The sequence below is a fragment of the Caretta caretta genome, chromosome 1 (assembly GCF_965140235.1).
Source record: "Caretta caretta isolate rCarCar2 chromosome 1, rCarCar1.hap1, whole genome shotgun sequence".
In the NCBI taxonomy this organism is placed as follows: domain Eukaryota; kingdom Metazoa; phylum Chordata; order Testudines; family Cheloniidae; genus Caretta; species Caretta caretta.
Genome location: NC_134206.1, coordinates 53,941,552 through 53,967,627, shown reverse-complemented (window position 1 = coordinate 53,967,627; position 26,076 = coordinate 53,941,552).

Genomic DNA, 26,076 nt, shown 5'->3' with positions numbered 1-26,076 from the left:
CCCGCCAAATGCAATTTGATGAATGTGTTATATTAATATCTAATTTTGAAAACAAACAACTTTGAATTTAAAAAAGATGCCCATCCTTTCAGCAAAGCTTGAAGCATAAATATATAGCAAGAGTGAAGGCAGCACCCAACTGAAGGCAGCAGCCATGGAGCTTCCTGCAGCTGTGGGAGGTTCCTGGAAGTGGGTCTGATCTCCTCCCTGAGAGCAGCCATGGAAGGGAAGAGGAAGTCCTGTCCCTCTGGAGCCCAGCTGGGATTAGCAGCTAGGAGCCCCTGGCTGGGGAGCTCTTAGCAGCACGGGGGAGATCAGACCCACCTCTGGGAACCTCCTACGGCTGCAGAAGCTCTGAAGGCAGCACAGAAGTGGGAGTGGCAATCTATGACCCCACCCCCCACAGCAGACTTGCAACCCCACACGACCCTGTTTTGGGTCTGGACCCCCATGGATACAACTCTATGAAATTTCAGATGTAAACATCCATGAGAGGACCTTCCCTGTTATCCCATGATTGCTTTGCTTAAAAGCCTTTGGTGAGGGACCTTGTCACAGGCCTTCTGAAAGTCTAAGTACACTATATCCACTGGATCATGTTTGTCCACATGTTTTTGACCCTCTCTAAGAATTCGAATAGATTGCGACTCTTGTTCAACAACTCGCGTTCATCTATATATCTGATCATTCTGTTCTTTACTATCATTTGTACTTAGCTCTAAGTTGTTACCAAAGATCACCTCAGAGATAAAACAAGCCACGCTTGAGTGCAGACACTGTAGCAATAATCATTCTATCTCCTGCAGTCCAGGCCTGTGGGAACTATGAATTCTTCAGTATTAGGGCAGTACTGTCTTTTGGAAAAGAAAAGAAAAGAAAAGAAAAGAAAAGAAAAGGAAGCCTGTCCAAAAAATCATTGGAGCCATTTATTGCTGAAGGAAGGAAATCTATGAAAATTGCTTCTCTAGTCCAGCCAGGCTTGCTGGGTAAGTCCAATAATAAAATACAAATGGAGGGCTGGAAGGGACCGCAAGAGGTCATCTAGTCCATCCTGCTGTGCTGAGGCAGGATTAAGTATTCCTAGACAATCCCTGACAGGTGTTTTTCTAACCTGGTCTTAAAAGTCTCCAATATCAATTCTACAACCTCCCTTGGAAGCCTATTCCAGTGCTGAGCTATGCTATAATTAGAAAGTTTTTCCTAATATTTAACCTAAATCTCCCTTGCTTCAGATTAAGCTCCCTTCCTGCAGATTAAGCCCCTTCAGAGGACATGGAGAACAGCTGATCCCCATCCTTTTATAACAGCCCTTAACATATTTGAAGACTTATCAAGCCTTCCCTCAGTCCTCTTTTCTCAACACTAAACATGCCCAGGTTTTTTTAATCTTTCCTCCTTGGTCGGTTTTCTAAACTTTTTATTATTTTTGTTGTGCTTCTCCAGACTCTCCAATTTGTCCATATCTTTCTTAAGTGTGGCGCACGTAATTGGATACTGTACTCCAGCTGAGACCTCACCAGTGCCAAATACCTCCTGTGCCTTACGTATGATAGTTCTGTTAATATAACCTAGAATGATAATAGCCTTTGTCATGACTCCATCACGTTGTGGACTCGTATTCAATTTGTGATCCACTATAACCTCCACAACTTTTTCAGCAGCATTACCATCTAGCCAGTTATTCCCCATTTTGTGTTTGTGCACTTCATTTTTGTCTTTACTGAATTTAATCTGTTTGACTTCAGACCAATTGACTAATTTGTCAAGACAATTTTGAATTCTAATCTGGTCCTCCCAAAGTGCTTGCAACCCCATCCATTTTAGTGTCATTTTCAAATTTTATGAGCATATTTTCCACTCCATTATCCAAGTTATTAATGAAAATACTGACTAGTACCAGACCCAGGACAGACCCCTGCAGAACTCCACTACATACATCCTCCCAGTCTGACTGTGAACAGTTGATACCTGATCTACATTGTTAACGTAGGTCATGGCATAACTGTCAAGGGGCTGAAAGACCTGGTATATTAGCCATTGGAAATTGCTAGGACCCAGTGTAGGCCTAAGAGCATGGTCCAGAACTGATATAGGCTGTACAGAGTGGCAAAGATGATTTTCTTCTTGGGACCCCACAGTGAAAGGGATTTGCCAGTATCCCTTTGTAAGATCTAACAAGGCATGGGATATGCATCAAACATTGAGATGGCATTGACTTTTATAAAGTCAATACAAAATAGGGTGATACCATCTGATTTAGAGGTCAACACGATCAGACATCTCCAGTCACCGTCAGAGCCTCGATTCACTTCAAGCTCCAGCAGGGGTTGGAATCCCTACTTCTCAATCTCCCTCATCTTCTGTAGAAGAGGCTCATGGATCTCCCTGACATGTTGTGCAATCAGCCTTCTATGCAAGGAGTTTTCAAACTTGGTGTCTAAAATTACACTCCTAAACACTCCTACACACCAAGGGAAGGTCATGCCTGACTAATCTAATCGCCTTTTATGATGAGATTACTGGTTCTGTGGATGAAGGGAAAGCAGTGGATGTATTGGTTTCAGAGTAACAGCCGTGTTAGTCTGTATTCGCAAAAAGAAAAGGAGTACTTGTGGCACCTTAGAGACTAACCAATTTATTTGAGCATGAGCTTTCGTGAGCTACAGCTCACTTCATCGGATGCATACCGTGGAAACTGCAGCAGACTTTATATATACACAGAGAATATGAAACAATACCTCCTCCCACCCCACTGTCCTGCTGGTAATAGCTTATCTAAAGTGATCATCAGGTGGGCCATTTCCAGCACAAATCCAGGTTTTCTCACCCTCCACCCCCCCACACAAATTCACTCTCCTGCTGGTGCTAGCCCATCCAAAGTGACAACTCTTTACATAATCAAGTCGGGCTATTTCCTGTATAGATCCAGGTTTTCTCACATCCCCCCCACCCCCATACACACACAAACTCACTCTCCTGCTGGTAATAGCTCATCCAAACTGACCACTCTCCAAGTTTAAATCCAAGTTAAACCAGAACATCTGGGGGGGGGGTAGGAAAAAACAAGAGGAAACAGGCTACCTTGCATAATGACTTAGCCACTCCCAGTCTCTATTTAAGCCTAAATTAATAGTATCCAATTCGCAAATGAATTCCAATTCAGCAGTTTCTCGCTGGAGTCTGGATTTCTCGCTGGAGTCAGTGGATGTATTGTTTCTTGACTTTAGCAAAGCTTTTGACACGGTCTCCCACAGTATTCTTGTCAGCAAGTTAAGGAAGTATGGGCTGGATGAATGCACGATAAGGTGGGTAGAAAGCTGGCTAGATTGTCGGGCTCAATGGGTAGTGATCAATGGCTCCATGTCTAGTTGGCAGCCGGTATCAAGTGGAGTGCCCCAAGGGTCGGTCCTGGGGCCGGTTTTGTTCAATATCTTCATAAATGATCTGGAGGATGATGTGGATTGCACTCTCAGAAAATTTGTGGATGATACTAAACTGGGAGGAGTGGTAGATACGCTGGAGGGGAGGGATAGGATACAGAAGGACCTAGACAAATTGGAGGATTGGGCCAAAAGAAATCTGATGAGGTTCAATAAGGATAAGTGCAGGGTCCTGCACTTAGGACGGAAGAACCCAATGCACAGCTACAGACTAGGGACTGAATGGCTAGGCAGCAGTTCTGCAGAAAAGGACCTAGGGGTGACAGTAGACGAGAAGCTGGATATGAGTCAGCAGTGTGCCCTTGTTGCCAAGAAGGCCAATGGCATTTTGGGATGTATAAGTAGGGGCATAGCGAGCAGATCGAGGGACGTGATCGTTCCCCTCTATTCGACATTGGTGAGGCCTCATCTGGAGTACTGTGTCCAGTTTTGGGCCCCACACTACAAGAAGGATGTGGATAAATTGGAGAGAGTCCAGCGAAGGGCAACAAAAATGATTAGGGGTCTGGAACACATGGCTTATGAGGAGAGGCTGAGGGAGCTGGGATTGTTTAGCCTGCAGAAGAGAAGAATGAGGGGGGATTTGATAGCTGCTTTCAACTACCTGAAAGGGGGTTCCAAAGAGGATGGCTCTAGACTGTTCTCAATGGTAGCAGATGACAGAACGAGGAGTAATGGTCTCAAGTTGCAGTGGGGGAGGTTTAGATTGGATATTAGGAAAAACTTTTTCACTAAGAGGGTGGTGAAACACTGGAATGTGTTACCTAGGGAGGTGGTAGAATCTCCTTCCTTAGAGGTTTTTAAGGTCAGGCTTGACAAAGCCCTGGCTGGGATGATTTAACTGGGAATTGGTCCTGCTTCAAGCAGGGGGTTGGACTAGATGACCTTCTGGGGTCCCTTCCAACCCTGATATTCTATGATTCTATGATTCTATGATAAATCAAAATTTCAGTCCCTAAAAAACACGGGCTAGTTTTCATAGGTGCTGAGCATCTGCAGCTCCCATTGGCTCCAGTGTGGTTTGTAGGTTCTCAGCAATTCTGAAATTAATACATTTATTGTATCAGTATATAAATATACTGCCCTTGGTTTGCATGGTGTTTTACAAGGCTACAGAAGGACAAGAGAGGAGAGTCTGATCGTACACCAGTTTTACACTAAGACAAGCATTAAATTCAATGGCTTTTCTCCTGATTTACACCAGCACAAAAGGAGAATGAGCTTCATTTTTACTTCAATAAAATGACTCACTGCTCTTCTCTAGCCTCCCCATGCTGTTATGGGAGAATTAAATTTGACATTATTGCAGCCAACCATTTTGCATGTCCAGCTACTATTAGCTAGAAAGCAAATACCATATCATTAAAAATAATTGTTAGGCAAGGTCAAATAGATGTATAATTTCAGTGTTGCTAATCAAAATAAAAAAGATTAAACAAAAAGTTACTATATCATAAAATGTGTTTAAATAGGCGAGCTTGGTTTTAAAATGCCCTTAACATATCAAATGTATTATTATTTTAATTAAAAATACTAAAAATGCTTTGCTAATAAAAATAATAAGCAATTTGCAAAAGCTAAAAAATGTGTAACCCAGTAGGGGTTACTATAGTGACCCTTTAGGAATCACTCTACATTATGTTATTTGTTCAAGTTAGCTGTAGAGGATGTTGATCAGGTGGCTCCGCAGTTTCTTTGAGAGCGTGTGGCACAAGCTGTCAGCACAGTCTGTGTGGTATGTAGATTGTAATGGATTTTTTACCTTCAGTCCTTTTGGTATGATGTCCATCTGTTTGCATTTGGAAAGGAAGATGATGTCTGTCTGTATCTGTACGAGTTTTTTCATGAAGTTGATGGATTTCCACTCCATATGGCTAAACTCAGTGCCTTGCATAATGGCAGGTTTCAGAGTAGCAGTCGTGTTAGTCTATATCCCACAGATCTTGGGAGACAGGCCAGTCCTTGCTTACAGACAGCCCCCCAACCTGAAGCAAATACTCACCAGCAACCACACACCACACAACAGAACCACTAACCCAGGAACCTATCCTTGCAACAGAGCCCGTTGCCAACTGTGCCCTCATATCTATTCAGGGGACACCATCACAGGGCCTAATAACATCAGCCACACTATCAGAGGCTTGTTCACCTGCACATCTACCAATGTGATATATGCCATCATGTGCCAGCAATGCCCCTCTGCCATGTACACTGGTCAAACTGGACAGTCTCTACGTAAAAGAATCAATGGACACAAATCAGACGTCAAGAATTATAATATTCAAAAACCAGTCAGAGAACACTTCAATCTCTTTGGTCACTCGATTACAGACCTAAAAGTGGCAATTCTTCAATAAAAAAACTTCAAAACTAGACTCCAACGAGAGACTGCTGAATTGGAATTAATTTGCAAACTGGATACAATTAACTTAGGCTTGAATAAAGACTGGGAATGGATGGGTCATTACACAAAGTAAAACCATTTCCCCGTGTTTATTCCCCTGCCCCCACACTGTTCCTCAGACATTCTTGTCAACTGCTGGAAACGGCCCACCTTGATTATCACTACAAAAGGTCCCCCCTCCCCCCCGCTCTTCTGCTGGTAATAGCTCACCTTACCTGATCACTCTCATTACAGTGTGTATAGTAACACCCATTGTTTCATGTTCTCTATGTATATAAATCTCCCCACTGTATTTTCCAGTGAATGCATCCGATGAAGTGAGCTGTAGCTCACGAAAGCGTATGCTCAAATAAATTTGTTAGTCTCTATGGTGCCTCAAGTCCTCCTTTTCTTTTTATAAAGATTTGGGGTGCTCTGAACCTAATGCTATAGCATATGTGTGTGTGTATGTGCTTAAGACCAAATAAAAAAGTAGTTTTAGGTTAAAGGACTCTGGTTTATAGCAATCATTTAGCAGATGGAGGAGCTATGTCCCCACTTATTTATTCCTGACACTGCCTGAAAACAAACAGTTAAGTTACCATTGCTTTGGGTTCTGAAAACCCTGGATAACGATACCTCTATTTCTTACAGTCTGTTCAAACAACCTTAGCTAAAATCATCTCTCATCCCTGTTTCTCCAGCTGTGTCATTCCTTTCAGTGAATCACATCACTGGTTTCACTTGTGTTTAGCATTACATCCAAGCTCCTTGTTCTTTGTACAAAATTGACCCTATCTATATATCTGCTTTCATTACCTCCTCCACCACCTGTCAGTGTCCACCGTCCTCCTGCCTCTACCTGATTTAGACCTCAAAATGCTTGGTGCAGGAACTGTCTCCTTTGCTACAATTTCTATACCATTGAGCACACTCATTAGTCTTCAAATTACAAATATGAGTAATAGTGGATTTCCTACTGTAGATTTTCAAAGAAATGTAACATGCACTTTATTAGGGAATTTAGGAGAAAAAACATATTTAGCATGTTAAGGATAAAGGACTTAAAGGAGAGCAAAACATCTGCAACAATTGAAACCATGTGAAATTATCCTGGCACTGGTTTGTTACACACTTGGGCCCAAATCCTGTAGTTGGATTCACTGGTGTGGCTCTCTGTGCTAGCAGTTCTAATGGCAGGATCAGGGCCTTTAACTTAGGTACACAAAAGATTCATGAGGACAGACTGATTTATGGGTGAGCCTTGGACTAGCACTGGCTGGGAATGAGAGCTGGTTACAATGCAACTGCCTTATAGTATGTCTATGCAACAAAGAAAACCCTGTACCTGGTCCATGCCATCCAACTCGGGCTCACAGGACTCAGGCTGCAGGGTTGTTTCAGTGCTATGTAGGATTCTGGGTATGGTCTGGAGCTGAGGCTCTAGTACCCTGAGGGGTGAGAGGGCTCCTGCCCAAGCCCAGAAGTCTCTATTTCAATGAAACAGCCCCGCAGCCTGACCCTCACGAGCCTGAGTTGGCTGGTCTGGGCCAACCATGAGTTTTTCTTTGCTGTGTAGACATACCCTTAGAGTCTGAGACACAAGGCCTGCCAGGGTTGTTGGTTCCAAGGCAGCTCTACCATGTGGACTGCCTTGGAGTTGGGGATTGTCAGAGCTTCCAGGCTCCTGCCACAGAAATAGGAGTCGGGGAGCCATGGCTGAGCTAGAAGCCTCAGAGCTTGGGTTCCCAGGTTCAATTTCATTTAGAACATTTTGAAACAAAATGGTTTGGTTATTTGGGAAAAAAATCTGTTTTTTTTTCCCCTTCCATGGAAAATTTCTACTTTTTGTAGAAAAATTCAGAATGTTTGGAATTTCCCACAGAATGGAAATTCTGACTTTCATCCGGCTCTGTCTTGTGCATTTCTTATGGAGGGAAAATCTGGAAAACAGTGTTTTCACCTGGTTTCCATACAAACTGAAGTATCTCTGGCTGAGTTTTGCAGAAACTCAAAATACAAGGCAAGAGGCCAGGTCTTCAGCTTGTGTAAACTATATTAGCTTAATTGAAGTCAATTTACAACAGCTGTGCATCTAGCCCCAGGGGTTTAAAACCACACACAGCAAAACCAAAGACAAGCTTGCACAAACCCCTGCAGACCACATAAGCATTCTAGGGAGGACTGAATACTAAATAATAATAATAATAATAATGAATGAATGAATAATTAACGGATGGGGAAAAAATGAGATCAGTTTACTTGTCTCTCTTTAGACAACCATCCCCATTTTGTCCAAAGTAAGCTTGCTCTTTTGACCTTCAGGGTACCCTGGGAGGAACATTACTTTTGCCACCTGCCACAATGGGTGGATTCTGATGGAGTTTTATCTAGGAGAGATGGGGAGTTTTACAATCTGCTGACTGATCAATTTTATTTCTGTTTTTGTCATCATTTATGGCATGGGCACCTATGCTGTTGGATGAGTGCCCCTTTTTATTTTGGGGTACAAATATAAATTAAATCAATACAAATATTAATGATCTGTAGAAGTGATCAGATAGTAGGAAAAGCTAATCACTAATAGTGTATATGAAGATTGATGGGGAAAAATTGCATAAACTATTTCCAGATACATAATTCAACGAGTTTATTTAATTTTTTAGGCCTCTGTTAGGAAATAAATTGATTAAAGCTTTTCTATAATATATTATCTTGGCTTGCACAATGTGAACAAAACCATACAGATATTGCTATCCTGCAGTATAGCTAGCGCAGTCCTATCTTAAGTGAGCTGTCCTTGGCCACGGATGATGCTTTATTAGCCATCTGGTAAACCTACATCTTTAAATTGGAAGGATTAACGAGAATGCTCTTAAGATCTAAAGTGTTTTATTTTTACTGATGGTGCTAAATTGGGACTCCATATTTCCATCTGTTTTCTTACTAACCTGTACTTGGAAGTACCTGTCATATACTTGTTAAAATGTTAGTTCTATTGCACTTTGTTAATCTGCCAGGATGATGATTCTTACACCTATGACAGCAATCTCACCCCACTTCTCAGCACTGTGCTGAGGCTTCAGGTTACTAAAACATCATGTCTTTTACAAAATCATTCACAAGTGCAGTGCGTGTTACCATATAACTGTTTTGGTTTAGTTTTTTGTGTGCTGCCCCTTTAGAGTTTTAGAAGTCTTTTCTCTCCATACCATAGAGCAAGGGGATGGTACTGGAGGTGGAGGGGTCAGAGAAGGGACATGGGTATGACCAATGGCTCCACAGTCATGTGGATCCACAGGGTAAACCTGAGAGAGAGAGAGAGAGAGAGAGAGCAAAGTCCAAAGAAGATTTGTTGGGGCCTATTCTAACTCCAGTGGAAAAATCCCGTTGATTTAAAAGAGGATTCGATTAGATCCTTGTTGCTGTGTAACTTACGAGTAGAGCTGGACTGGCTGGGGTAAGGGACTTGGCTCCCTCAAACCATCTCTCATGAAAAATGTGTGCTTTGGAGTGGGGTCAGAATACAACCTTAATACAGTTTCCCCTTGCCACCCCATCTTTAAATCTGATCAACAGATTGGTGGATTGTTTTTGAAAACAACATCAGCATATGTAAGCAGAGTCAGAATGGGCTCTACCCTGACATCTGGTGGTGACCTGGGGAAGAGGACTTCAGGGGCTGAAGTTGACAGTAGCAAGGGCCGGGTTCAGTACACAAGGGCAAGGGCCGGGTTCCCTTTCAACAATACAATGCACAACCAGCTCAATCCCCCACCCAGTGACCTGGGAAAATTACACACACACCCCTGGGTGCCTCAAAGAGACAATACTTCCCCTCTCGCAAGCTCAGAGTCTTGGTATAGCAAAAAACTTTAACAACATGAGGTAAGCAACTAGCATTAAATTGGGAAAACACCACAACTAGGGTTCATAAACACAAACCATGAACCAGAAGACCCACCCCCAGGCAGATTGGGCTGTGTTCTTTCCCTTTGGTTCTTGCGTGCAGCAACCCAGAAGTCACCTCTCTCACAGTTTCCGTCCCATATCAGTGCAGGCCCTCCAGAGTTCAAAAGTTCATTTGCAGAGTCTACCTTCCAGCCTGGGTGGAAGGGGGGGAAAGGTATGGGGCACCTTATGTGCGCCACTGCTCATGTTGATGGCCAATTGCCACACCTCTCTGTGGGGTTCTGCGGCAGTCTTCACTGCAAGCTGCTCCTCTCCACCAGCCATCCTGCTAGCTGCTCCTCTCTGCTAGCCACTCACCAATATGTCTTCAGCCCCCACCCCTCTTAACACAACTCTCAGTGATTTCAGCAGTTAGTAGGGGAGCCTCAATGCTAGTGCACTAGTAGCCCAGAGTAGGTCTAATGCTTAGGCCTAGGCATCAGTGATTTCAGCTCTGCAGTATATAACAAGACCCCAAATAGAGTCAAAACTAGCTCTGTTATTACACCATAGAGAGAGGAGGCACCAAAGTGGTGTCTAGGACCCTCAGAAGGGGCCCACACTACTAGGTACAAATACCTGCCCCCAGCCTCTCTTAATTCACTGGGTTTTGGAACCCATGTCCCTTGCCTAGTGAGTGCTACTTAGTTGAGGACTCCCGTCACAAAATGCCTGGTACAGTTCTACTGTCCTTGATCCACATAACCAGGATAACAACACTTTATTACTCCTTCCCCAATAACAAAGAGACTGTGGATCCCACAGCAGCCAAAGTGACCATTTGGGCAAGCAGTCCAATCATGCTAGGCAGGGTGGGATTGCAAACAAGATCAGCCTCTGAAGTCCTCTTCCCTAGCTCACCACCAGATGTCAGGGTAGAGCCCATTCTGACTCTGCCTATACATATATAATCTGTAAATTAAGAAACAACAATAAAATCAATTTGTATAAACAGAACCCCATCAACTACTCTATAAACTTCCCTGAATGATTTTGCAACTGACTCTTGCTAAATTGTTTACATCTGGTTACTCCAGGCTATACATCTCCTCCATTTTTTATCTTGAAGGTTCAGTACATTGTTTATTCAGAACCATTAGTAACAGCTAAAATATACACTATGATTAAAATATTGATGACATAACATCCAAATACCCCATGAAATATAAACCTATTAGATTGTGACTTGGCCACTTTGCTGCTATATGTTTGAGTTAGGACCATATATGAATAGTGTGAAATACTCTGATGAGATGCAATGTGATTATAGGGAAGGAATTATATTTGCAAATCACTCAGCATGGGTAAACTTCATGAGGTTTGGAGATGAGGATGGCAGGAGCTGGAAGAAAAAGCCTTTTATAGTTATTAAAATGTGGAGAAAACTATTGTTTAAAAATAGGGTCAGGATTTTTAGAAGTGCTCTTCATTGGCCTAGTTCCATTCCCATTGCATGTTGAAACGGGAGTTTTACCACTTACTTCAATGAGTGTTGAGTTAGGCCAACACTGACTGAGTTTGGAAATCCATCCTTAAGAGTTTCTTTTAAAAAATGTATGTGTTAAGAAAAAAAATGTAGTCAACTTTTTACTAAGTATTGCAGATTACTTAGGGCTAGATTCACAAAGAGATTTCTGTGCTTAACTGCCACTTTAGGCACCTAAGTCAAAAAGTTAAAATCTCAAAACACCTGCTTAGCTGCTGCCTACCCCGAAGGGGCCTAAAATTCTCTTGCTCCTGGAGGCCACATCTCAGGTGAGTGGGGGATACCAAGGTTTAAATCCCAAATCTGCTCTATTCAGAGCAGTGTCTTGAGCTCACATCTCCCACATGAGTGCCCTAACCACTGGGCTATGGAATAGGCTGGGATAGGTTTCTAGCTCCACTGTTGAAGCCATTCCACTTTGTATAAAATATTTAAATATTCACTAGGACAGAGAGAAAGAGCGACTCTATAACCTAATGGTTAGGGGACTCACTTGAGACACCCAGGTTCCAGTCCCTTTTTCAGTATTTCTAACAAAGTGGAACAGCTTCAACAGGAGAGATTGACAGGGACTCACCCCAAAATACCTTATTGCTAAGTGGTTGGTGGGGGGGGAGGGCACATCACCTTGGAGGTGGGGAAATCTGGGCTCAGGTCCCTGCTCTGAATCAGGCAAAGTGGGGTTTGGAACCTGGGACGCTACATCCAGAAAGATGAATGCTTTAACTACTGGTCTATTGGGTATAAGGGAATGTGTGACACCACCATTTTGTTCTCTGCTTTTTGTAATAACGGCTGACCTGCTTAGGCAGCAAACTCCAAGAGACAGTTCACGGCTTTGAATTCAGAGTCGGGGAAGGTCCCTGGTTTCAGCACAGGAATTGCCACACGTGTACATTTCAATATCCTTGGGGCAACGGTGCAACCTTGCATCACATTTTAGTTTAGAAACTTTAGTTTTGATCTTACTCCATAATCTGAACATCAACTCCTAATACCAATAATGATGTTCCACTTAATAAAGTTTCATAGACTGGTACAGGGGTTCTCACAACAAAATTTTTGGCGGCCTCAGAGTATGGCCACCAACTCTTGCCGGTAGCTGTGCTGACAATTTTTCCTAAAATACTTAATTAACTTTAGGAAAAACAAACAAATATGCACATATATGTGCTGTCCAAACCACTGTAATTTATTTATGTAGGGTTTTTTCGGACTCAATAATAAAAATAATGTACAGTGGTCTCTATTCGTTACTGGACCTAAACAGAATAGAAACACAAATAGGGTGCTTTGCATGTTCTTGTCTTTTTGTTGTTACTTTTGCCTTTTTGGTGGCTTTTTAAAAAAAACTTGCTAGATAGTAAGTCTGCTGCTGTGAAAAGAGATATTTGTATGTTTGTTAATATCACTTTTCACTGCAGACTTACTCAGCCCCAGCAAGCTCTGGGACAAATTAAGCCCTGGATAGGGAGGTGGGCAGGAAGGCTGCAGGGCCCAGGGACAATGGCATGGTTGGTGAGCCTGGAACAAGAGCTTGCTATCGCGTGGATGGAGCCCAAAGCCCCGTGGCCAAAGCATGCCCCGCCCACCCCAGGGAAAGTGGGGAATTTGCCAGCTGCCTGCACCTCCAGCAGGGCCCAACCCCTACTGGTGGCCCTGGAAGAGGGGCCCACTGCTCCCCGCCCCCCAATCACAGCCCAGGAGGCTGTGGCTGCATGCAGCCACAATGGCCGCATTTGAGAAATGCTGGACTAGTATCTACTGCATCAAAACGTTTCATGATGAAGCAATCGCTAACACTTGTGAGGTGGGGATTGCCAATAAATATTCTATATTGGATGACTAGCTGTCTACTGCATAGGAAGGGTGGACTTTATTTCAGGATTCTATTACAGAGATTGTCAGGGAACAAGTAGGACCAAGAAGCATGAAAAAGCAAATCTGGATTACAGATGATACCATCAAAACTAGGGTTGGGGGAGAGAAAGAGACAGTGTTGAATGGATGCCCTTGGAAGATCAGAGGTGAGTTAGTGAGGAGTGAAGAGAGGAGGAAATGGGCAATAAATATCTTGAATGAGCAGTTAAGAGGGCCTGTTGGAATGACACTCATCGGTGGTGGATTAGTATGGCACAGCACATTGAGGAAGTGTCTGAGAGACATGACCAGAAATACATCTGAGACTTTGAATGTCCTGATTGGATGTCCATTCTCACAGATTCCACCAAGGAAGGACAAAAATGGAAAATACTGCCAGGATGTTGATGTTCAATTTGAGGATTGGTGTGAACATTTTTGTGAATTAATTAACGGATCCCCATCTAGATGTAAACCACAAGTTAATCCAAAAATGAACCCAGCAGAAAATAGGCCAGTGACATTAGAGGTAATGATACTTATTGTCAAATAATTATGAAATGGCAAATCACCTGTCCTTGAGAGAAGTTCTGCTGAAATGTTAAAGAATGGATGCCCAGATTTAGTTCACCGGCTTCATAAAATCATCTTAAAAGTTTGGGAAACTGGTCACATTTCAGAAGACTGGAAAAGGAGCTACATTATCCTTTTTTAAAAGAGGGAGAGCATTTCTACACGTACTGTAAACTTCAATTTAAACCAGCTAAATCAAAGCTGGGAAATATGTAACATATGCACATCAAGTATGACCTAGGTCCTAATGGACAGCTATAAATAATAGGTAGCTTTTCAAGTCTGCAATAAGATAAGATTTTATGTGGCTATTTCTGTACTGGTAAATTTAATACTGTTCCTTGCTATGTTTTGAATCTTGAAGAAGTAGAGTGCTCTTTCATCCAAAACTCTTCACTATAGCAATTTTACTTCATTGTGGTCTTGTTCTACTGACATTCAGAAAAAGCAATTTCTCTATATTGGTTTTTACTTATAATATAAAGGAAAGGAATTTGGTATAAATTCATGCTTTTTCTTGTAGGAAGCAGCTTCCCACTTTCCCTGACACCTAGCAGATCTGCAAGAATGGTCTTAAAATTAATGCTTACCGTTCTGTATGAATATGAAATTAAATGCTGATATATGACATACCTGTTTAAAACACGTACACATGTATGCAGAGGCCTGTAAAGATGTTCCTCTTCTACACTAGCCTTTTTATTACCTTTCTGTTTCAATTTTACCATTTTCAATTTTATCATTTACAATTCAGCATTCTGAAATACCTACAAGTTGATCTCAAGACCACATCTTGTATAGTGATAAATAATAATCAGGCACTTATCAATTTGATGTAAAAGTATAAATCTGCACTCCACTCACTTATATCTTTCTGTTAATGCAGTTCTCACCAGCCCCAGCTTTAGAATGTGATCCCTTACCCATGTGTAACCCACACACCTCCTGGGTGTGGTGCTCTGTCCCATCTAGTGGCATCGAGACCACTTAAAAAGAGATTAATGAGTCTGCCACAGCCTTACTTAAGGGCCATTGGCTTTTAGCTCATGCAGTAGAAGCTCATGCATTTAGCAGAGGTCCCAGGTTCAGTCCTGCCTGCTGATGACTGGGGTCTGTTGGTGTTACACATAGAAAAATATTCAGCTAACATGACCACCAAAGAAGTAATTTGACTTCCAATGCAACTTCATTTCTGTCACAGTCGATTCTTTTATGCTGCATCTTCTCATGCAAGATGATAAGCTAGGGCTGCATGTTTCCCTCCACTCAGATGGACAGAGTGGAGAAAAAGCAGTCAGAAAATCTGCAGTGAATGCAGATACGGGGAGCAGCTGTTTCGTGACATGCTTCCACCTCTCCACTGCCTGCAAGAGCCTCTTCTGAGGCATATTTTGTGGCTGTGGATTAGAAGTGGGAAGGGACCAACCAACCCAGGTGACACGCTCCACTCAGACTACAGCAAATTTTCAAGAGAAAACACATGTGGAATTTAATGTAGCATAACTTTCACTTTATAGTTCACCCTCAGAGCAGTGTGCAAGCATGTTCTGTGATGGAGAACCAATGGAAGCATGATTTCACTGGCTAGAACTGAGAGCGAAGTAGGAGGACAGCGTTGGTTCAGTAAAATATAAGACAACTTCTTGTATGGCTTAGGAGAGAATAGAATCCATACAGAACATTTGTTTATTTAGAGAAAACTGACAAAAGCCATTTTCTGTTTGAAATGGAAAATGCAATATACATTGGATGTGTATATATAATATATAATGTATCTATGCATAGAAATGTATAATTAGATAATATGGTCAAGATTTTCAAAATGACTAGTAATTTTGGGTGTCTTGATTTTTTTCAATGCAACTTGAAACATACAGTAGGGGTCCCTTTTTCTAGAGGATGGGCCCTCAGCACTTTCTAAAAATTAGTTGCATCCATTACTGTGAATGCAATATTGTGACCACAATTAGGGGATGGAAAAAGAAAAGGCCAGATTTTAATAAACTGGGGTACAATTCTCAAAAGCACCCAAATGACTTAAGCACCTATGTCCCATTGACTTTCATTGAGACTTAGGTCTCAAATGCCTCAGTCACTTTTAACCCTATTTCTTAGGCTAAAATTTTAATCTGAGTGTTATTTTAAACTTTCATTTTTCATTAATCATCTGATTGCCTGTATCTGAGATATCAAAAGCCTTTTACAATCTAGCTATAAACTAATCTCTCTTTTTGGAAGTTAAATAAGGATACCACAATCATCACTTCCTTCAGAATGGTTTGAAATCAGATATGATATGAAATATAGTTTTCACCTAGATATTGCTTGTAAGAGTATAAAACCATTACTTCCTTCCATCCGTCTTTTGGAATAACTACAATGAATCAAACGTTGCAATGTTTTTGTCAGTTTACCATTTTTAAGCATTCAGCCTAGCTAGTCATATAAAAGGCATGAGCCATTTCCTGAAGAGATACAGTTATAGAGCTGACAGTGATTTTATGGCAAAATGAATAGTATGATTTTAATTCTAAAAGTGTAATTATCTTTCAAGAACAGGTTTCCTTTCTGATTATCTCTTGCTGTCATGGGTAAGCAGTAAACCAGATTACATTAATGAATTGAACTCTGAATTATAATAATTTATATATGCATAGCTAAACCATGTTAATTTATATATATAATGTTTGCACAATTATGTTAAAATACAGGGCTAACTTAAAATGTTAGTCTCAAAATTAGTCATTAATCTTCTATTCAGAATAGGTGCCATGATAGTATAATTTCCAGATAAGCAATCCTCTCCAGTGTTGTATTAAGCATCTAAGCATTAGTCTGAAATACTTAGTTTGCCTGGAGCTAGATGTTCCAAGCCTGTCTGGGTCAAGTCAGCCTTATTTCCTACAGTTCCAAGTTAAAATATATTGAATTCTCCAAACTTTATTGTGTGGGTATCTTAAAACTGAAGTTCTCTCTTTGCTGTATAGCATGCACTTTAAAGAACCAATGGTACTTTTTGCAAGTTTAGTGTCCTTGCCCAAAACTGTCTTCTCTCAGCTCTCCATTCTGCTGAGCAGCATTCCATGTGCTATTTGTCAGCCTAGCTACATGTCACTGGATGGTGTAGGAGAATGATTCACCACCTGGTGTGCCCCTTCATGACAGGAGAGGCGGGTTCTCCTCCGCTGGTGCTGATAAGCACTCCAGCCTTGCAATGGTGCACTTTTTCTTGTGTCCCAGCCCTACCAGGGTAACAGAAACTCCTACCAACAAATAGTCCAATGGCCTTCGGTCAGGTCTTTGGCCTCCAACTCTGGGCCCAGTGCAGTGGCATAGCTAGAAGTGGAAATTTGGGTGGCCGCGACTTTTGGATGGATGGGCAATGACAGACTGTGCGAGCTCAGCTTCTCCCCGGATACGTCTTCTTCCTAGCTCTGGTGCCCCCAGACACAAGGCTTCACCTACCAAGCTGGGCACGCATGTGGGCCGGCTCAGAAAATGGCAAGGCAGAGCTGCTGAAGCGTAACTTTCTGAAGGGTGGGCGCATAGCTCAGTCCTGTATTTCAGGTGCCCAAGTGACACTCCAGGCTGCTTTGGCAGCACTATACCCCGGCTCAGATTTGGGTGGACCTGGATGCTAAGTGGGTGGTCTGAATCCCATCCAGGCCCACCCATGGCTATGCCCCCAGCACAGTGGTCTGTACATCCCTGCCATCCTTGGGGCCATCTTTCCTTAATGACCCAAGAGAGCCAGACAGCTCACCCACCTCTGTAGCCCATGGAGATGGGAGAGCCTCACCTGCAAGAGTCTGAGGAGTCTTCTATGTTCTAAGGGGAGAGCAGGCACCTCTTGATCTATGCCAACCATAGGGGGTAGTTAACTGCCTTGACTTCCCCGGGGAAGACCAATGCAGAAACTGACAGAAGAGTACCCTAGGTGGGACTCAAACCTACACTTTTTGGCTTAGAAGGCCAATGCCTTATCCATTAGGCTTCTGGGGTTAAAGCTAAATAGCGTTGCTTACTGATGGAAGAGCTAAGAAGGCATGTATGCTGATGTATCACCCCTGATATTTTTGTTCAGCTAGGGAGGGTAGAAATGAGCTTTGGCCAAGGACAGTTGCGGGATGCTGCCACATTCAGTCCATGCATGCCGCTCTGCTCTGGATACAGACAAGTTCTTTCATTTGCAAACTAAACCAAATCATTTTCTGGAAGCCTTGCCCTACTTCTAGGGTGTTTATGACTATCTTTTCTCAGCTTTAAGGCTCTGGTCTTTCTCTTGGGATGACTTTGCCTCTCATCTTAAGGCAGCCTCATCCATTCTGGGGATATGGAAAGACACTGAGGTGAGACACTGCAAGAGTGGGAGAGAGAGCTGCTTGGAGAGGGTCAGGTCTTGCAGGTTCTCTCATGTAGGTTGCAGCTCAGTTGCGCTTGGGTAGTCATGATTGAGAGGGGGTGATAGACCATAAATCTATTGGGCAATACCCACACAGCTTTGAATCCTGCTGACTATGGGCTTTCCCCTTTGTGTGCTCTACTTTTGCTGGCCTTGAGCTTTCCAAAAACAGCAGACGGGCCTCTGGACCTGAGAGTCCTTGGCCAGGACCCTTTGTTGCTCCTGCAGTGCCTTGCAGAGCTGCTTGCGTCCAATTTGGTACTTGCCAGGCAGGGATTCCTGAAGTAGAAGAGGGTGGTGTCTGGTCTTCCTCCAGGTCCTGCCTTCCTTGAGGCTGTCTTTTCCTGGCAATTCAAAAGTGGCAGACAGCCCCCCTTGTCAGCAGCCCATGGAGGTGAGAGAGCAAGAAAAGAGGACAGCCCCACCTGCAAGAGACTGCAAAGTAGACTTCTACTTTTCTAGGGGATAGCAGGTGCCTGCCAAGCCGTTCCAGCAACAGCAGCTTACCAAATGCCTTATTTTCCCCAGGGAAGGGCAAGAGAACAAGGGAGAGGCTGAAAATGAGTACTCCACATGGGATTTGAACCCACAATTCCTGTCTTAAGGGACCTATGCCTTCCCATTAGGCCACTGCTGCTGAATCAGAGAATGCTGCCCTATCTGTGAAAGAGCTAAGATGGCACACCAGCTGATGCCTCACTGATGGCACCGTTCAGCTGGAGAGGGCAGAAGCAAGCCTTTCTAGCTCTGGCCAAGGACAACTGCAGGACGCTGCCACCTTCAACGCAGACAAGATTTTCCATTTTCAAGTTGAGCCAGGGCATACTTCTAGGATATCTATTGCTAGCTCTTCTTGTATCTAAGGCTCTGGCCTTTGTCTTGGGATGGCTTCACCTGCTATCTTAAGGCAGTCTCATCCACACTGGGGACACGGAAAGAAAGTGAGACATGATGCTGGAAAAGGGGGAGAAAGCACTTTGCTTCATGGTCAAAGGGTCAGGTCTTGTAGGTTCGCTCACATAGGCTACAATGTAGTTGTGGCTGAGCAGTTATGGCAATGGAGTAGAACTCCACTGGGGAATACTGGTGTAGGTTTGAATCCTGATGACTATACACCATCCCTTTTGCTGGCCTTGAGCTTTCCAAAAGTAGCGGACAGGCCTCTGGACCTGTCCAAGACCAAGACCCTTTGCGGCTCCTGTGACACATTGGAAGGCTGTCCACTTCCTATCTGGCACTTGCCAGGCAGGGTTTCCTGAATTAGAAGGTCTTCCTCCAAGTCCTGCCTTCTTTCTATAATTAAGGCTATCTTTCCCTGATGACTCAAGAGAGCCAAACAGCCCACTTTGTCTGTAGCCCGTGGAGGTGGGAGAGCAAGAAAAGGGTGAAGCCTGACAAGAGAGCCCCATCTCTCCTGCAAGAGTTTTTAAGGGCATGAGGCAGGGTACTACTTTTATGGGGTATATAAGGTACCTTCCAAGCCATGCCAGGGGCTTGCTAAATACCTTGTCTTCCCAAGGGAAGGGCAGTAAGCACAAGGAAGAGGCTCAGAGCAGAGCACCGCAGGTGGGATTAAACCCACAATCCCTATTTTAGGAGGCCAATGATTTATCCATTAGGCTATTGGGGCTGAAGCCAAGCAGCCTTGCTCACTGGTGGAGGAGCTAAGATGGCACATGTGCTTAGGTATCGCCACTGATAGCATCATTCAGTTGGGGAGGGGAAAACTGAGCCTTCTGGCCTTGACTTAGGACAGCTGTGGGATGGTGCCACCTTCATCCCATGCTTGCCCCTCTGCTCTGGATGCAGACAAGTTCTTTCATTTATAAGCTGAACCAAGTCATTTTCTGGAAGCCTTAGCATATGTCTAGGGTGTCGATGACTAGCATTTCTCAGCTCTAAGGCCCTGTCTAAATCTTTGGATGGCTTTGCTTGCCATCTTAAAAAGAAAAGGAGTACTTGTGGCACCTTAGAGACTAACCAATTTATTTGAGCATAAGCTTTCGTGAGCTACAGCTCACTTCATCGGATGCATACTGTGGAAAGTGTAGAAGATCTTTTTATACACAAAAAGCATGAAAAAATACCTCCCCCCACCCACTCTACTGCTGATAATAGCTTATCTAAAGTGATCACTCTCCTTACAATGTGCATGATAATCAAGTTGGGCCATTTCCAGCACAAATCCACAAATGTGCTGGAAATGGCCCAACTTGATTATCAGACACATTGTAAGGAGAGTGATCACTTTAGATAAGCTATTATCAGCAGTAGAGTGGGTGGGGGGGAGGTATTTTTTCATGCTTTTTGTGTATAAAAAGATCTTCTACACTTTCCACAGTATGCATCCGATGAAGTGAGCTGTAGCTCACGAAAGCTTATGCTCAAATAAATTGGTTAGTCTCTAAGGTGCCACAAGTCCTCCTCTTCTTTTTGCGAATACAGACTAACACGGCTGTTACTCTGAAACTTGCCAACTTAAGGTAACCTCATAGCCTATAGGGACATGGAAAGACACTGAGCTTACCTCAGAGCTTCTAATAGTCCATACCTATTGTATCAAGGAGGAAGGGGAGAGGAGACGCATGCCGCTTTCCTTAGTGGCTGGTAGGGCAACACAGACTCTTCCTCTCCTCTGGGTTCTAGTCCAGAAACCTGTAGCTATCAGTCAGGTCTGCCCCTTCAGACTCCTTGATGCCTCCCTAGACTACTTCCTATCTTGACCTGTTGTGACACACTATATCCCATGTAACACCCATTAGGCCCCCATATTCACCACTTTTATATAATTAAGGCATACTTTGTACAAAGTATGCCTTATGAGGTATCATTTGAAAACTCAATCTGCTGAACATCATTGTCTTGTTAAAATATGTACAACAACACTGTGTGTAAAGCTTTGAGACTTTACTATATGATTGTTACTGAAATGTGTTGTAATTCTGGGGAACACTCACAAGCCAATTTCTCAGAAGCCAAGGCACACTGGCTTCCCAGCAAAATGCTGGAGCAATTACCAGTTTAATGGGACATTCAACAGAAAGGGGTGTGTGGGGGGAGGTATAAACAAAAGAATTTACAATTTATATGAAGGATTGATTGCAAAGCATGTATGCAATGGAACTGCCTAACCCCATGACACAACAAGGACTTTTCCACCTCAAGGGGGTAGAGTATAAGAAGGGAGAACACACAAATTACCTCTCCTCCACCAATTCTACTCACAGCAGCAAGATCATTTGAAACACAAGGAACCATCATTGAACTGGGGGGAAGTGGTACTAACTAGAAGGCTTTCCAGTTAGCATGGACTCCTGAAAGTTTTAAGGTGAGAGAAATCCTTTTGCTTTCAAATCTTATTTAGCTTGGTAAAGTTTAGGAATTAGTTTGCAGTTTTATCTTTTTATTTCTTTTGTAACCTGTTCTGACTTTTATAGATTTATCACTTATAATCACTTAAAATCTATCTTTCTATAGGTAATAAACTTGTTTTACTGTCTTATCTAAACCGGTGTGTTTCGGTTGAAGTGTTTGGGGAATCTCAACTCAGGTTAACAAAGGTTAGGGCATAATCATTTTCTTTGATAAAATGACAAACTATTAATGAGCTTGCTCTGTTCAGTAAGGTGCTGGACAGTGCAAGATGTTCATTTCTGAGGTGCAAGGTTGGGCCTAAGAATTTTCAGGTGTCACCCTGTATATAGGTCATGAGTGGAGAGAATTCATGGGAGAGAATTCATCTAACTTTGCTGGGTTTGCTTTTACATGCTAAAGTCTGTGTGGGCAGAGCCTGGAGAGGCTGCTTGTCACTACCAAAGCAGTGTAAGAGGCACCGTGAGCTGGAGGGTTAAGGGGACACAGTGGTTCAGGTTGTACTCTGGGGGATGTCATACCTGTCTCTAGGCTTTTTCCCCCCAGCCCCTTTACAGGTCCTGAAGAGTTCTTTCCAGCTTGTAATGGGCAACACCTCCTAGGATTTGCTCCCTGGAGGTCAAGTTTGTGCCCTTTCAACTAAGCTTGCTCTACACATCTTCCCAGTATCTCTTCTGGCCAGAGTTCCCTTCTTGGGAGAGGATCTCAAGGCCTACTCTCCCCCTGGGCCTTCTTCCTTCCGACTGCCCTGAACTCCTTCCTTTATTAGTGACTGCCAGCCCTCTCAGCTGGGACTCATCTTTAAATGGGCCAGGCCCACTCTATAAGGTGCAACTGAGTGCACTAATTGCTCTCTGGCTCCAGTTATATATTTCTATAACAGAGTGGGATACACAAAGTAATATTTTTAAAATATTTTCTATGAATGATATCTGTCTATACATTAAAATAGTTTAAATTACGTAGTCCTGAGGAAAATTCACTGCACTCCTCTTAATACATGTTTAAATGTAAAAACCATATAATTACACTCCAAAGCAGAAAATACTAAATAATGAATTTGACAATAAATCACAACCCTAAAATGACTACCTATCTGCAAAGAATACAACTACTGCAAGCATATATTGTGTCAAAATATAAAATTGAGAATAAGATCTGTTATAATTCTTTGTACCAGAGCATAAAAGCATGAATAATAAAGTGAAATCTGTTCTAAAACTAGACTACGTATTTTTAAATAGCATTCTGTGGCCAAGCTTTTATCAGCTTTCCATTCCACTCTGTTTCATAGAAAACAAAGTATACCTATTTCACCACATTAGGCTGAAAAAGATGTTGCACCTTTTGTTATTTAAATCAGTCCATCTAAGCAGTTTCTGAGTAGTTATCTAAGCAGGTGAAAGATTATTCTCTTTTATTTATGCAATCTGAAATACTTCCAACTATCAAGGGTAAACTAAAAGACAGTTTTGTTTTAATATTTATTGAAAATGTGTTTCTTCTTATTACTGCTATAGAGTTTTTATCATACTAGGTGCTGTAGGGACCAAAAACATGGTCCCAGCACCAAAGAATATGCATATGAAACAAACAAAAAGATAGATGAATGGGAAAAGAGAGTAACAAAAGCTGCTGCAGTTAAGCAAAAGTTACATTAGGGTAGACAGCTTGGTCTAATGGATAGGCCACTGGACTGAGAGTCCCAGTTCTGCCACTGACTTCAACTGTGAGTGGGACTTTGAGCAAGTTACTTCCCTATTCTGCATCCTTTTACCTTCACGTCCTTTGTTTTCTCTTTTTAGACTGTAAGTTCTTCAGGGCAGATAGAACTCTTATGTCTCTCATGGTGGGTAGGACAGGAATGAGCACAGTGGGGCCCTGTTCTCAGTTGGGCATTAGAGTGATACAGATGATCAACGACAATAATTAGCATGACGATTTTGTCATGCCAATTTTTAATACATTTCATGATAGAGGTGTGGGAAAACAACAATAGATCATAGAAAGGGGAAAAGTGGGGGAGGTGGGGTTGGAGAGCGAACGCTGCACTGCAGTGGTGGCTCCTGTCCCAGAGGACTGGGCTGGGCTCCCCGCTCTAGGTGTTGCAACCTGGCCCATGTGGCCACAACACCATTCGGGTTTGGAGTCTCCACTCTTCTATCTCCATCTACAGAGGGGAGGGTATGCCAAACCGATCCTGTGTGCTAGGTCACAATGCCACTCAATCTGGGGGCATTTCATGGACTTAATTCAAAATCACAGTTTCTGTGGCCTCCATGACAAAATGGTAGCCTTAACAATAATTAGGTCCATGATATTTTTAATGTAGTATTTACCTTTGTTACTCTCTCACTCACATTAGCTCACTCATCTTATGTTAACTCTATATAGAAGGGAAGATGAGGGGTTTTAGGCCTGTTGAAGAGGTGTATTTTTAGGATGGACTTGAAAGAGAAAAAGCTAGAGGCATGACAGAGCAGATTCTTTGCAATATAGCTCCACTATAGAAAATAACATCTGTCTTATTTCTCAAAGCCTATAATCTAATTGCTTGACTCCACTGACAACATACTCAGAGCCCAGAGTGAGACACCCTGAGAGCTAGCTAAATGGCAGACTGAAGCATTCAAGTGAATGGGTAGTCTGCTGTAGAAACCAATTTAAATTAACTCACAGCTCTGTAGTGGCAAGTTGTGGAGGGGAGAGAAGAGCTCATGGAAATGAACTTCCCACCTTGTATGCTCTGCTGGACTGGATTTTTAGGACACAGAGTATCCATCTGCTGGTACTTGCATCCATGCAAACTGTCGGATTTAATGTAACTCTTATGGCTGACTGACATAAATTCCCTGCATCATTACGAGTGGGAACATCATCTGTTCTGACTGTGCAAAACTGTAAAATAAAACATCTGGAAGTGCATAGTTCTTTACCTTCAGGGATTTGACCGGAGACTCAGGATGTTGGGGGCGATTTCTCGCACTCTCAGAACTTTCAGTGGTGCAACAGGCTATTTCCGTGCATGTGTGAATGTGAGAGTGCACAGAAGAGAGGAGGGAAAGAGAGGTTCAGGATGCAAAGAAAACAATTCCTGGATTCTTAACCCAATTGCCTACAGTCATTGAAAGCTGGGGCTATAGTAACTGGATTTGCAAATATTGAAATGAATTGACATTATTTTTCCAATGACAGAGTTGAGTTTGTTCAGCTAAGACAAAAGTCTGGACCTTTTCATTCATTCACTGTAGGCAGGGATATGAGATTGTTTGGAAGAAACCACCCATTTGCTATAGAGGGCCTCTTCCTACCATGGAAAGATTCCTTTGGAGGGTGGTCAAGTCTCCTTCTCCTCTCAGCTACTTCTTTATAAATGGGATGGATGCAGATTAATTTACTTAGAAACTTCCATGCAGTGGGACGCTCTCTCTAGGTTACAAAAATGATGGTTAGTAAAACTTTCCTGCATAAATGGCTCATCTTCTTTGCCTCATTGGTTTTGCCTCAACCTCTTCTTGTAGTTAACTTTACAAAGGAAAAATAAAATCTATACAGAGGGCTTCCCCTCTGAGAACTAACCTTTGTAAGACTTAACCCTTGGCTAAAGGCATACGAATAGAAGGAGTGAGGCATATGGAGTGTTTATTTTTTAACGTCAGGACTTCTAGCTCAAGCAATTGAAAGCCAAAACCAGTACAACTACCGTACCATATTGAATCTTGTCGAACAGTCTGCAAGTTTCTATTCCTTCCACTCTCCTCAGCTCAATTTTTGTTTCCATAAATGTAAACACCAATCCCCGTTTATTTTTATAACTAGGTAAATTTAGTGGACTAGCAATTTTCTTCTTAGAGATACAGGTTTACAGTCTGAATTGGGTGCTCAGCTGCACTGAAAAGCTCACACTGAAGTATATGGAATTGCTGGTACTCAGCTCTTCTGCAAATCAAATCATACCATGTTTGAGTTTGGGTGCCCAGGGTTCAGTTTCAAAATCCATATGAAGTTACCTAATCAAGTGGCCTATGCTTGACTTAGTTGGGAATGACAGATTGCTTATGACCTCTGAAAAAATCAGGCCACTTTTATTTTAGTACCAAAACATGGAACTAGATTCCTAGCTATATGTGTGCTCAAGTTTGAAAATGGTGGCTATAGCACCCATCCCCCTTATGTTATTCCTTTACTCTTGAGAAGTTATCCCTTACACTACTAAATCATGCATGTTTTGGTGAGTACTAGGACGTCTGATAAGTGTCAGCACTTTTGTTGATATTAATATATTAGTCAATGCTTTTGCATGGTCTAGAATGTTATTTCCCTGATTTAAAAAAATCCATCAAAGTAATATTATTAATACTTAAAAAGTGCCTTTAGCAATGTGATAAATACTATATATCCCATTATACTAATTAAAATATTTTTGAAAGAGCACTATACTACTGAAAAATACTGATAATATCATTGTTTGTCTCAGTTTTAGATGCTTTTAAAATCCAACTGGCTGGTAGCTCTTCTCAAATCCTCATCCCTAGGTACTGAATCTCTCCTCATAGCATGGGTGTGAGTTTTAATAGCTATTAACCTGTGATAAGTGTTATTTTAGACT